Source organism: Triticum dicoccoides, chromosome 1B, assembly GCF_002162155.2.
Source record: "Triticum dicoccoides isolate Atlit2015 ecotype Zavitan chromosome 1B, WEW_v2.0, whole genome shotgun sequence".
NCBI lineage: Eukaryota > Viridiplantae > Streptophyta > Magnoliopsida > Poales > Poaceae > Triticum > Triticum dicoccoides.
Window position 1 is genome coordinate 89409580 of NC_041381.1, and position 14772 is coordinate 89424351.

Here is a 14772-nt window from a genome sequence, read left to right on the forward strand (position 1 = left end):
TAGGGTTTACACAGAGTCGGTTACAAAGAAGGAAATATAATATCCGGATCGCCAAGCTTGTCTTCCACGCAAAGGAGAGTCCCATCCGGACACGGGACGAAGTCTTGAGTCTTGTATCTTCACGCTCCAACAGTCCGGACAAAGTGTATAGTCCGGCTCTTCGGATACCCCCTAATCCAGGACTCCCTCACTTACCAAGTTCCACACACCAAAAGCGCTACACTCCCCGGCAACGGCACCAGAAAAGAGTCTTGATGACCCACAAGTGTAGGGGATCTATCGTAGTCCTTTCGATAAGTAAGAGCGTCGAACCCAACGAGGAGCAGAAGGAAATGATAAGCGGTTTTCAGTAAGGTTTTCTCTGCAAGCACTGAAAATGTAGGTAATAGATAGTTTTGTGATAAGATAAATAGTAATGAGTAACAAGTAAATAAAGTAAATAAAGTGCAGCAAGGTGGCCCAATCATTTTGTAGCAAAGGATAATCCTGGAGAATTTCTTATAATGAGAAAAGAGCTCCCGAGGACACATGGGAATTATCGTCAAGCTAGTTTTCATCACGCTCATATGATTCGCGTTTGGTACTTTGATAATTTGATATGTGGGTGGACCGGTGCTTGGGTACTGCCCTTACTTGGACAAGCATCCCACTTATGATTAACCCATATTGCAAGCGTCCGCAACTCCAAAAGAAGTATTAAGGTAAACTAACCACAGCATTAAACATATGGATCCAAATCAACCCCTAACGAAGCAACGCATAAACTAGGGTTTAAGCTTCTGTCACTCTAGCAACCCATCATCTACTTATTACTTCCCCATGCCTTCCTCTAGTCTCAAATAATGGAGAAGTGTCATGTAGTCGACGTTCACATAACACCACTAGAGGAAAAGACAACATACATCTCATCAAAATATCGAACGAATACCAAATTCACATGACTACTAATTGTTGGAAATATGCCCTAGAGGCAATAATAAAAGTATTATTATATTTCATTGTTCATGATAATTGTCTTTTATTCATGCTATAACTGTATTATCCGGAAATCGTAATACACGTGTGAATACTTAGACCACACTATGTCCCTGGTAAGCCTCTAGTTGACTAGCTCGTTGTGATCAACAGATAGTCATGGTTTCCTGACTATGGACATTGGATGTCGTTGATAACGGGATCACATCATTAGGAGAATGATGTGATGGACAAGACCCAATCATAAGCATAGCATAAAAGATCGTGTAGTTCGTTTTGCTAGAGCTTTGCAAGTGTCAAGTATCTCTTCCTTCGACCATGAGATCGTGTAACTCCCGGATACCGTAAGAGTGCCTTGGGTGTATCAAACGTCACAACGTAACTGGGTGACTATAAAGGTACATTACAGGTATTTCCGAAAGTAGCTGTTGGGTTGACACGGATCGAGACTGGGATTTGTCACTCCGTATGACGGAGAGGTATCTCTGGGCCCACTCGGTAATGCATCATCATAATGAGCTCAATGTGACCAAGGTGTTGGACACGGGATCATGCATTACGGTACGAGTAAAGTGACTTGCCGGTAACGAGACTGAACAAGGTATTGGGATACCGACGATCGAGTCTCGGGCAAGTAACGTACCGATTGACAAAGGGAATTGCATACAGGGTTTGATCGAATCCTCGACATAGTGGTTCATCCGATGACAACATCGAGGAGCATGTGGGAGCCATCATGGGTATCCAGATCCCGCTGATGGTTATTGACTGAGAGCGTCTCGGTCATGTCTGCATGTCTCCCGAACCCGTAGGGTCTACACACTTAAGGTTCAGTTACGCTAGGGTTATAGGGATATGTATATGCAGTAACCCGAATGTTGTTCGGAGTCCCGGATGAGATCCCGGACGTCACGAGGAGCTCCGGAATGGTCCGGAGGTAAAGATTTATATATGGAAAGTCCTGTTTCGGGCATCGGGACAAGTTTCGGGGTTATCGGTATTGTACCGGGACCACCGGAAGGGTCCCGGGGGTCCACCGGGTGGGTCCACCTGTCCCGGGGGGCCACATGGGCTGTGGGGGGTGCGCCTTGGCCTAATGGGCCAAGGGCACCAGCCCCACATAGGCCCATGCGCCTAGGGTTCAAGGGGGGCAAGAGTCCTAGGAGGGTAAGGCACCTCCTAGGTGCCTTGGGGGGAGGGAAAACCCCCCTTGGCCGCCGCACCCCCTAGGAGATTTGATCTCCTAGGGCCGGCCACCCCCCCTTGGCACCCCTATATATAGTGGGGGAGAGGAGGGACTTCATACCTGAACGCCCTGGCCTTTGGTTGCCTCCTTCTCCCTCCCCAACACCTCCTCCACCTCCATAGTGCTTAGCGAAGCTCTGCCGGAGTACTGCAGCTCCACCAACACCACGCCGTCGTGCTGCTGCTGGTGCCATCTCCCTCAACCTCTCCTCCCTTCCTTGCTGGATCAAGAAGGAGGAGACGTGGCTGTTCCGTACGTGTGTTGAACGCGGAGGTGCCGTCCGTTCGGCGCAGGTCATCGGTGATTTGGATCACGTCGAGTACGACTACATCATCACCTTGCAAGCTTCCGCACGCGATCTACAAGTGGTATGTAGATGCAAACTCTCTCCCTAGACTCGTTGCTTAGATGAACTCATAGATGGATCTTGGTGAAACCGTAAGAAAAATTTTAATTTTCTGCAACGTTCCCCAACAGTGGCATCATGAGCCAGGTTTATGCGTAGTTCTCTTTGCACGAGTAGAACACAACTTTGTTGTGGGCGTGGATTTTGTCATCTTACTTGCCTCTACTAGTCTTTTCTTGCTCAACGGTATTGTGGGATGAAGCGGCCCGGACCAACCTTACACGTACACTTACGTGAGACCGGTTCCACCGACTGACATGCACAAGTTGCATAAGGTGGCTGGCGGGTGTCTGTCTCTCCCACCTTAGTTGGAGCGGAATCGATGAACAGGGCCCTTATGAAGGGTAAATAGAAGTTGACAAAATCACGTTGTGGTGATTCGTAGGTAAGAAAACGTTCTTGCTAGAACCCAATTGCAGCCACGTAAAAGATGCAACAACAATTAGAGGACGTCTAACTTGTTTTTGCAGCGATTGATCATGTGATGTGATATGGCCAGAAGTTGTGATGAATGATGAATTGTGATGTGTGAGATCATGTTCTTTGTAATAGGATTCACGACTTGCATGTCGATGAGTATGACAACCGGCAGGAGCCATAGGAGTTGTCATTATTTTTTGTATGACCTGCGTGTCATTGAATAACGCCATATAAACTACTTTACTTTATTGCTAAACGTTAGTCATAGAAGTAGAAGTAGTCGTTGGCGTGACAACTTCATGAAGACACGATGATGGAGATCATGATGATGGAGATCATGGTGTCAAGCCGGTGACAAGATGATCATGGAGCCCGGAAGATGAAGATCAATGGAGCTATATGATATTGGCCATATCATGTCACAACTATATAATTGCATGTGATGTTTATTATGTATTATGCATCTTGTTTACTTAGGACGACGGTAGTAAATAAGATGATCCCTTATAAAATTTCAAGAAGTGTTCTCCCCTAACTGTGCACCGTTGCTACAGTTCGTCGTTTCTAAGCACCACGTGATGATCGGGTGTGATGGATTCTTACGTTCACATACAACGGGTGTAAGACAGTTTTACACAGCGAAAACACTTAGGGTTAACTTGACGAGCCTAGCATGTGCAGACATGGCCTCGGAACACGGAGACCGAAAGGTCGAACACGAGTCGTATGGAAGATACGATCAACATGAAAATGTTCACCGACGATGACTAGTCCGTCTCACGTGATGATCGGACACGGGCTAGTCGACTCGGATCGTGTAACACTTAGATGACTAAAGGGATGTCTAATCTAAGTGGGAGTTCATAATTTGATTAGAACTTTATTATCATGAACTTAGTCTAAAACCTTTGCAAATATGTCTTGTAGATCAATGGCCAACGCTAATGTCAACATGAACTTCAACGCCTTCCTAGAGAAAACCAAGCTGAAAGATGATGGCAGCAACTATACGGACTGGGTCCGGAACCTGAGGATCATCCTCATAGCTGCCAGGAAACAATATGTCCTAGAAGGACCGCTAGGTGACGCTCCCGTCCCAGAGAACCAAGACATTATGAATGCTTGGCAGTCTCGCGCTGATGATTACTCCCTCGTTCAGTGCGGCATGCTTTACAGCTTAGAACCGGGGCTCCAAAAGCGTTTTGAGCATCACGGAGCATATGAGATGTTCGAAGAGCTGAAACTAGTTTTTCAAGCTCATGCCCGGGTCGAGAGATATGATGTCTCCGACAAGTTCTACAGTTGTAAGATGGAGGAAAACAGTTCTGTCAGTGAGCACATCCTGAAGATGTCTGGGTTGCACAACCGTATGACCCAGCTGAACATTAACCTCCCAGATGAGGCGGTCATTGACAGAATCCTCCAGTCGCTCCCACCAAGCTACAAGAGCTTTGTGATGAACTACAACATGCAGGGAATGGAAAAGACCATTCCTGAAGTGTTCTCGATGCTAAAGTCAGCAGAGGCTGAAATCAAGAACGAACATCAAGTGTTGATGGTCAATAAGACCACTAAGTTCAAGAAGGGCAAGGGTAAGAAGAACTTCAAGAAGGACGGCAAAGATGTTGCCGCGCCTGGTAAGCCAGTTACCGGGAAGAAGTCAAAGAATGGACCCAAGCCTGAGACTGAGTGCTTTTATTGCAAGGGGAAGGGTCACTGGAAGCGGAACTGCCCCAAATACTTAGCGGATAAGAAGGCCGGCAACACCAAAGGTATATTTGATATACATGTGATTGATGTGTACCTTACCAGTAATCGTAGTAACTCCTGGGTATTTGATACCGGTGCCGTTGCTCATATTTGTAACTCACAGCAGGAGCTGCAGAATAAACGGAGACTGGCAAAGGACGAGGTGACGATGCGCGTCGGGAATGGTTCCAGAGTCGATGTGATCGCCGTCGGCACGCTGCCTCTACATTTACCTACGGGATTAGTTTTGAACCTTAATAATTGTTATTTAGTGCCAAGTTTGAGCATGAACATTGTATCAGAATCTCGTTTAATACGAGATGGCTACTCATTTAAGTCTGAGAATAATGGTTGTTCAATTTATATGAGAGATATGTTTTATGGTCATGCTCCGATGGTCAATGGTTTATTCTTAATGAATCTCGAGCGTAATATTACACATGTTCATAGTGTAGATGCCAAAAGATTTAAAGTTGATAACGATAGTCCCACATACTTGTGGCACTGCCGCCTTGGTCACATTGGTGTCAAGCGCATGAAGAAGCTCCATGCCGATGGACTTTTAGAGTCTCTTGATTATGAATCGTTTGACACGTGCGAACCATGCCTCTTGGGCAAAATGACCAAGACTCGTTCTCCGGAACAATGGAGCGAGCAACCAACTTGTTGGAAATCATACATACCGATGTGTGCGGTCCAATGAGCGTTGAGGCTCGCGGAGGATATCGTTATGTTCTCACCCTCACAGATGACTTGAGTAGATATGGGTATGTCTACTTAATGAAACACAAGTCTGAGACCTTTGAAAAGTTCAAGGAATTTCAGAATGAGGTGGAGAATCAACGTGACCGAAAGATAAAATTCTTACGATCAGATCGTGGAGGAGAATACTTAAGTCACGAATTTGGTACACACTTAAAGAAATGTGGAACCGTTTCACAGCTCACGCCGCCTGGAACACCTCAGCGAAACGGTGTGTCCGAACGTCGTAATCGCACTCTATTGGATATGGTGCGGTCTATGATGTCTCTTACCGATTTACCGCTATCATTTTGGAGATACGCTCTAGAGACAGCTACATTCACTTTAAATAGGGCACCGTCTAAATCCGTTGAGACGACACCGTATGAATTATGGTTTGGAAAGAAACCTAAGCTGTCGTTTCTAAAAGTTTGGGGATGCGAAGCTTATGTCAAGAAACTTCAACCTGAAAAGCTCGAACCCAAGTCGGAAAAATGCGTATTCATAGGATACCCTAAGGAAACTGTAGGGTATACCTTCTACTTAAGATCCGAAGGCAAGATCTTTGTTGCCAAGAACGGATGCTTTCTGGAAAAAGAGTTTCTCTCGAAAGAAGTAAGTGGGAGGAAAGTAGAACTCGATGAAGTACTACCTCTTGAGCAGGATAGTGACGCAGCACAGGAAACCGTTCCTGTGATGCCCACACCAACTGAAGAGGAAAACAATGATAATGATCAAGGTACTTCGGATCAAGTTACTGCTGAACTTCGTAGGTCCACAAGGACACGTTCCGCACCAGAGTGGTACGGCAACCCTGTCCTGGAAATCATGTTGTTAGACAACAATGAACCTTCGAACTATGAAGAAGCAATGGCGGGCCCGGATTCCAACAAATGGCTTGAAGCCATGAAATCCGAGATAGAATCCATGTATGAAAACAAAGTATGGACTTTGACAGACTTGCCCGATGATCGGCGAGCGATAGAAAACAAATGGATCTTTAAGAAGAAGACGGACGCGGATGGTAATGTTACCATCTATAAAGCTCGACTTGTCGCTAAGGGTTATCGACAGGTTCAAGGGATTGACTACGACGAGACATTCTCTCCCGTAGCGAAGCTAAAGTCCGTCCAAATCATGTTAGCAATTGCCGCATACTATGATTATGAGATATGGCAGATGGACGTCAAAAACAGCATTCCTTAACGGGCATCTTAAGGAAGAACTGTATATGATGCAGCCGGAAGGTTTTGTCGATCCTCGGAACGCTAACAAAGTATGCAAGCTCCAGCGATCCATTTATGGACTGGTGCAAGCATCTCGGAGTTGGAACATTCGCTTTGATGAGATGATCAAAGCGTTTGGGTTTATGCAGACTTATGGAGAAGCCTGCGTTTACAAGAAAGTGAGTGGGAGCTCTGTAGCATTTCTCATATTATATGTAGATGACATACTCCTGATGGGAAATAATATAGAATTTCTGGACAGCATTAAGGCCTACTTGAATAAGTGTTTTTCAATGAAGGACCTTGGAGAAGCTGCTTATATATTAGGCATCAAGATCTATAGAGATAGATCGAGACGCCTCATAGGTCTTTCACAAAGCACATACCTTGATAAAATTTTGAAGAGATTCAGAATGGATCAGTCCAAGAAGGGGTTCTTGCCCATGTTACAAGGTATGAGACTGAGCTCAGCTCAGTCACTGACCACGGCAAAAGATAAAGAAGAGATGAGTGTCATCCCCTATGCTTCAGCCATAGGATCTATTATGTATGCCATGCTGTGTACCAGACCCGATGTAAACCTTGCCGTAAGTTTGGTAGCAAGATACCAAAGTAATCCCGGCAAGGAACACTGGACAGCGGTCAAGAATATCCTGAAGTACCTGAAAAGGACAAAGGACATGTTTCTCGTTTATGGAGGAGACGAAGAGCTCGTCGTAAAGGGTTACGTCGACGCTAGCTTCGACTCAGATCTGGATGACTCTAAGTCACAAACCGGATACGTGTATATGTTGAATGGTGGAGCAGTAAGCTGGTGCAGCTGCAAGCAGAGCGTCGTGGCGGGATCTACGTGTGAAGCGGAGTACATGGCAGCCTCGGAGGCAACACATGAAGCGATTTGGGTGAAGGAGTTCATCACCGACCTAGGAGTCATACCCAATGCGTCGGGGCCGATCAAACTCTTTTGTGACAACACTGGAGCTATTGCCCTCGCAAAGGAGCCCAGGTTTCACAAGAAGACCAGGCACATCAAGCGTCGTTTCAACTCCATCCGTGAAAATGTTCAAGATGGAGACATAGAGATTTGCAAAGTGCACACGGATCTGAATGTCGCAGATCCGCTGACTAAACCTCTCTCGCGTGCAAAACATGATCAACACCAGAACTCTATGGGTGTTCGATTCATCACAATGTAACTAGATTGGTGACTCTAGTGCAAGTGGGAGACTGTTGGAAATATGCCCTAGAGGCAATAATAAAAGTATTATTATATTTCATTGTTCATGATAATTGTCTTTTATTCATGCTATAACTGTATTATCCGGAAATCGTAATACACGTGTGAATACTTAGACCACAATATGTCCCTGGTGAGCCTCTAGTTGACCAGCTCGTTGTGATCAACAGATAGTCATTGTTTCCTGACTATGGACATTGGATGTCGTTGATAACGGGATCACATCATTAGGAGAATGATGTGATGGACAAGACCCAATCTTAAGCATAGCTTAAAAGATCGTGTAGTTCGTTTTGCTAGAGCTTTGCCAGTGTCAAGTATCTCTTCCTTCGACCATGAGATCGTGTAACTCCCGGATACAGTAAGAGTGCCTTGGGTGTATCAAACGTCACAACGTAACTGGGTGACTATAAAGGTGCATTACAGGTATCTCCGAAAGTAGCTGTTGGGTTGACACGGATCGAGACTGGGATTTGTCACTCCGTATGACGGAGAGGTATCTTTGGGCCCACTCGGTAATGCATCATCATAATGAGCTCAATGTGACCAAGGTGTTGGACACGGGATCATGCATTACGGTACGAGTAAAGTGACTTGCCGGTAACGAGACTGAACAAGGTATTGGGATACCGACGATCGAGTCTCGGGCAAGTAACGTACCGATTGACAAAGGGAATTGCATACAGGGTTTGATCGAATCCTCGACATCGTGGTTCATCCGATGACAACATCGAGGAGCATGTGGGAGCCATCATGGGTATCCAGATCCCGCTGATGGTTATTGACTGAGAGCGTCTCGGTCATGTCTGCATGTCTCCCGAACCCGTAGGGTCTACACACTTAAGGTTCGGTGACGCTAGGGTTATGAAGATATGTATATGCAGAAACCCGAATGTTGTTCGGAGTCCCGGATGAGATCCCGGACGTCACAAGGAGTTCCGGAATGGTCCGGAGGTAAAGAATTATATATAGGAAGTGCTATTTCGGGCATCGGGACAAGTTTCGGGGTTATCGGTATTGTACCGGGACCACCGGAAGGGTCCCGGGGGTCCACCGAGTGGGGCCACCTGTCCCGGGGGGTCACATGGGCTGTAGGGGGTGCGCCTTGGCCATCATGGGCCAAGGGCACCAGCCCCTATAGGCCCATGCGCCTAGGGTTTCCCCCTAGGAGGAGTCCTAGTGGTGGAAGGCACCCCTAGGTGCCTTGGGGGGGAGGGAAACCTCCCCTAGGCCGCCGCCCCCCCCCCCCTAGTAGATCTCATCTACTAGGGCCGGCGCCCCCCCTTGGCACCCCTATATATAGTGGGGGAGAGGAGGGACTTCATACACCAGCCCCTGGCGCCTCCACCTCCCCCCGTTACGTCTCTCCCTCGTAGTCTCGGCGAAGCCCTGCTGCTGTGACGCCCTGCATCCACCACCACGCCGTTGTGCTACTGGATCTTCATCAACCTCTCCTTCCCCCTTGATGGATCAAGAAGGAGGAGACGTCTCCCGTCCCGTACGTGTGTTGAACACGGAGGTGCCGTCCGTTCGGCGCTGGTCATCGGTGATTTGGATCACGTCGAGTACGACTACATCATCACCTTGCAAGCTTCCGCACGCGATCTACAAGTGGTATGTAGATGCAAACTCTCTCCCTAGACTCGTTGCTTAGATGAAATCATAGATGGATCTTGGTGAAACCGTAGGAAAAATTTTAATTTTCTGCAACGTTCCCCAACACTAATAGCAAGACTTCACCCATGTCCTCAGGAACAAACGTAACTACTCACAAAGCATATTCATGTTCATAATCAGAGGAGTAATAATATGCGTAAAGGATCTGAACATATGATCTTCCACCAAGTAAACCAATTGGCATCAACTACAAGGAGTAATCAACACTACTAGCAACCCACAGGTACCAATTTGTGGTTTGGATACAAGATTGGATACAAGAGATGAACTAGGGTTTTGAGAGGAGATGGTGCTGGTAAAGATGTTGATGGAGATTAACCCCCTCCCGATGAGAGGATCGTTGGTGATGATTTCCCCCTCCCGGAGGGAAGTGTCCCCGGCAGAACAGCTCCGCCGGAGCCCTAGATTGGTTCCGCCAAGGTTCCGCCTCGTGGCGGCGGAGTTTCGTCCCGTAAGCTTGCCCACAATTTTTTCCAGGGTAAAATCCTTCATATAGCAAAAGATGGACACCGGGGGGCCACCATGGGGCCCAGGAGACAGGGGGCTCGCCCAGTAGGGGTGGGCGCGCCCCCACCCTCCTCGCCAGGGTGTGGGCCCCCTGATGTATTTCTTCCACTCAATAATTCTTATTAATTCCAAAAACATGTTTCATGGAGTTTCAAGATTTTTGGAGCAGTGCAGAATAGGTTTCCAATGTTTGCTCCTTTTCCGGCCAGAATTCCAGCTGCCGGCATTCCCCCTCTTCATGGTAAACCTTGTAAAATAAGAGAGAATAGCCATAAGTATTGAGATATAATGTGTAATAACAGCCCATAATGAAATAAATATTGATATAAAAGCATGATGCAAAATGGACTTATCAATCACGAGCTTTGCTATTATAGTTGGATCTTATGATGTTTCTCCCCCTCTACTCTCTTGTGATGAATTGAGTTTCCTCCTTGAAGTTATCTTATCGGATTGAGTCTTTAAGGATTTGAGAACACTTGATGTATGTCTTGCCGTGCTTATCTGTGGTGACAATGGGATATTCACATGATCTACTTGATGTATATTTTGGTGATCAACTTGCGGGTTCACCTTGTGAACTTATGCATAGGGGTTGGCACACGTTTTCGTCTTGACTCTCCGGTAGAAACTTTGGGGCACTCTTTGAAGTACTTTGTGTTGGTTTGAATAGATGAATCCGAGATTGTGTGATGCATATCGTATAATCATACCCACGAACACTTGAGGTGACATTGGAGTATCTAGGTGACATTAGGGTTTTGGTTGATTTGTGTCTTAAGGTGTTATTCTAGTACGAACTCTGTGATAGATCGAACGGAAAGAATAGCTTCATGTTATTTTACTACAGACTCTTGAATAGATCGATCAGAAAGGATAACTTTGAGGTGGTTTCGTACCTTACAATAATCTCTTCATTTGTTCTCTGCTAGTAGTGACTTTGGAGTGACTCTTTGTTGCATGTTGAGGGATAGTTATATGATCCGATTATGTTATTATTGTTGAGAGAACTTGCACTAGTGAAAGTATGAACCCTAGGCCTTGTTTCCTAGCATTGCAATACTGTTTACGCTCACTTTTATCATTAGTTACCTTGCTATTTTTATATTTTCAGATTACAAATACCCATATCTACCATCCATATTGCACTTGTATCACCATCTCTTCACCGAACTAGTGCACCTATACAATTTATCATTGTATTGGGTGTGTTGGGGACACAAGAGACTCTTTTTTATTTGGTTGCAGGGTTGTTTGAGAGAGACTATCTTCATCCTACGCCTCCCATGGATTGATAAACCTTAGGTCATCCACTTGAGGGAAATTTGCTACTGTCCTACAAACCTCTGCACTTGGAGGCCCAACAACGTCTACAAGAAGAAGGTTGTGTAGTAGACATCACACCCAATGCTCAAGTATGATCATAGTGCCTCCTAGTTGGTGCTTTATAAGAGAAGATGGTGACTCAAATTAAAAATAAAAATTGCATAAAGTAAAAGAAAGGCCGTTCGCGGAGGGAAGTAGGGATTTGTGGAGGTGTTAGAGCTCAAAGCGAAAATTGAGAGATAAAAACATTTTGATAGGCATACTTTTCCCACCAACAAAAACGACTTAAAGCTCCCAACACTTTCCATGCTAGATATATTATAGGCGGTTCCCAAACAGAAAATAAAGTTCATTCCTTTTTCAACCATACTTTCACTTTCCATGGCTAGCCGTATCCACGGTTGCCCTCCATACCAACACTTTCCAAGGAATTTATTATTCGACAACATAAAGTAAATTCATTTTTCATTTCGAGACTGGGCATCCCTAATACCTTTGCCTTACTCTCGTGCAATGACAAGTGAATAAACACTCATCGTGAGAATAACACATCTAGCATGGAAAATATTGGCCACCCCTCTGTAGCGACCAGACCTCAAACAGTCTAGTCTCTATGCATCAGTGTCATCCCTGGATCGGTAATGCTGACACGCATGATACTCGAGGATTTATAACAGAGTTTCAATCACACACTTATTACATCGAATGTCTCAAAAGAGAACTTATTACAATAATATGGCTTAAGGCCATCTAAATAAGATAACAGCGGAAGGCTTGGAAGATAAAGTGAGTCCATCAACTCTAACGGCATAGCTGAGTGAACGACAATGACCTATGGCACCTTACTCGTCATCTGAAAAGTCTGCAACATGATATGTTGCAGCCCGAAATGGGTCAGCACATGGAATATGCTGGCAATGAAACACATAGAGTAATGAACAGAATAAATGCTATCACTACATGCATATATGGCTGGTGGAAAGCTCTATGGTCACTGTTTTGCATAAAGCCAATTTTCCCCTACAACAAAGGAATAAATTTTATTTAACTATCATGGTGGTTGTTAAACATTGAGAAGGTTCCTCCAACTCAATCCCAATTAAGCAACTTCAATTAACCCAAACAAATTAATTTTGAGTGATGAGATCAACATGATAATCCAAGAACTGGATACTCAAGATGTCCATAACCGGGGACACGACTAACCATGATTAGTTTGTACACTCTGCAGAGGTTTGCACACTTTTCCCCACAAGGCTCGATCTCCTCCGTTGAATTTCTTGCACTTCATCATGTTTGAGAAATGGATGACTAAGACACAGTCTTTCAGATGCATTAACTCTTTACTCTGGGTAGACAGTACCACCTACATCCTCTACATCTGCTAGCCTACCACTGAAAGAGGTCACACAACTTATTCAACTATGCTAGAGCCCATAATGGCTTGTGGCTGCACACGGAAGTTTCTAGCATGAATAATATTATGATCCCTTTGAGCCTGGGTGGTGAACCATAGGATGATCACACGGGTACTCCAGGATATCCTAGGACAACACTAGATTCTCCAGGTGCCCTGACAACCACTGGGTACTCCAGGTTGCCTCAACCAATCCACCCAGATGTGTGTTTAAGTAGCCACCTTAAGTTAACCATTAATTAACAATACTCACATCTATCATGGATACACTCACCCAATCCACGTCTACGAGCATAGCATAGCAATCCTGAGCATAATGTAGAAGTAACTCCCAAAGGTTTGATAATAAAAAGGACAATAGGTTCTACCTCATCATCTACTTCCCAAACCCACATGTTATTCAAATCCTAACCATGCAATGTTTGAGGATTGAAACTAATGCATAAAAACTAGGTAACAAAGGGATATGATCAAAGTGTTACTTGCCTTGCTGATGATCTGCAAAACCTATAGACTCGTAGTAGCACGCTCCGCACTCCGGGTATTCTATCACAAACAAACAATAATATACATAAGAACTCAAATAAAAGCATGGTTAAAACTCAAATAAAAGATCTAACCAGAAAGTTCAACTGAAGAACTTTGGCTTGCAAAAAGAATCAAATCAAACGGAGCAACGAAACTCAAACTACGAAAGAAACAAGATTCGTTCATTAATCTGGACTAAAGTCAAATTTTATAGTACCAAAATCTTGTTCAAGTTGGTGAAACAGAAAGAGGGCTTCGAGACGAAGATCTAGGCGCTTGTTTCATCTAATTTGGATAAACGAGCGAAAAGATAAACTAGATCGAAGATCAGGGCAGAAATCTCGATCGAAAATAATCGCGGAAAAACCCTGGAAAAAATAAAACGAGACGAATAGGCTAACGAACGAACATTCACTGTCTGCGACTAACTGACGAACAACGCTCGTTAAAACAAACTTACGGACGCCGTCCGCTAAATAACTAAACCAAAAAAACCGAACCGATCTAAAAAAACTAGATCTAAAGGTTCAAAAAAAACTAGATCTAGGGTTTAAAAAACGAACGGTTTTCTGAGAAAAACCGAGACGGCGGCGGCGTCTACCTCCGGCGAGGTCCGGCGGCGGGATTGGTGGCGGTGGCAATGTCTCCGGCAGCGGCGGCGGCGGGATTGGTGGCGGCGGCGGCGTCTCCGACGGCTGACGGTCGTCGGCGGCGGCGGTGCGTGTCTCGAGGCGGCGGTGCGTGTCTCGAGGCGGCGGCGGCTAGGGTTTCAGCGGTGGGGCGGCTTGGGCTGGCGGGGTGCGGGCGTCGGGCTTTAAAGGCTGGTCGGGCGGTGTTCGGGTCGGGCACGGCCCGTTAGGTCGGTGCACTTTTTTTTAATAAAACTGACGCGGAAAAACAAACAAAAGAAATACTAAACGGACTCCAAAAATCCTGAAATAAATTTTCGCGGTCCTCTAATAATATTGCGGACAAAGTGAACATTTATTTGGGCCACTAATGTAATTTGAAAAACACATTTTTTTCCTAATTCAAATAAAATAGCAATAAAAGTCCAAATAAAATCTTAATTGATTTTAACATTTTTCCTCCAATATTTCTTTTATTTTGGAGAAGTCATTTTATCTCCTCTCTTTTATTTTAACATTGGAAATACTCGAAGAGAAAATGATTAAATCCAAATGATCCTCTTTTCAAAAAATTGAGAAAACTCAAATATGAAAATAACAAAACCCCCAACTCTGTATCTGAGTCCTTGAGTTGCTTAGAATTTCTAGGATCAACCAAAATGCAATAAAATATGATATGCAATGATAA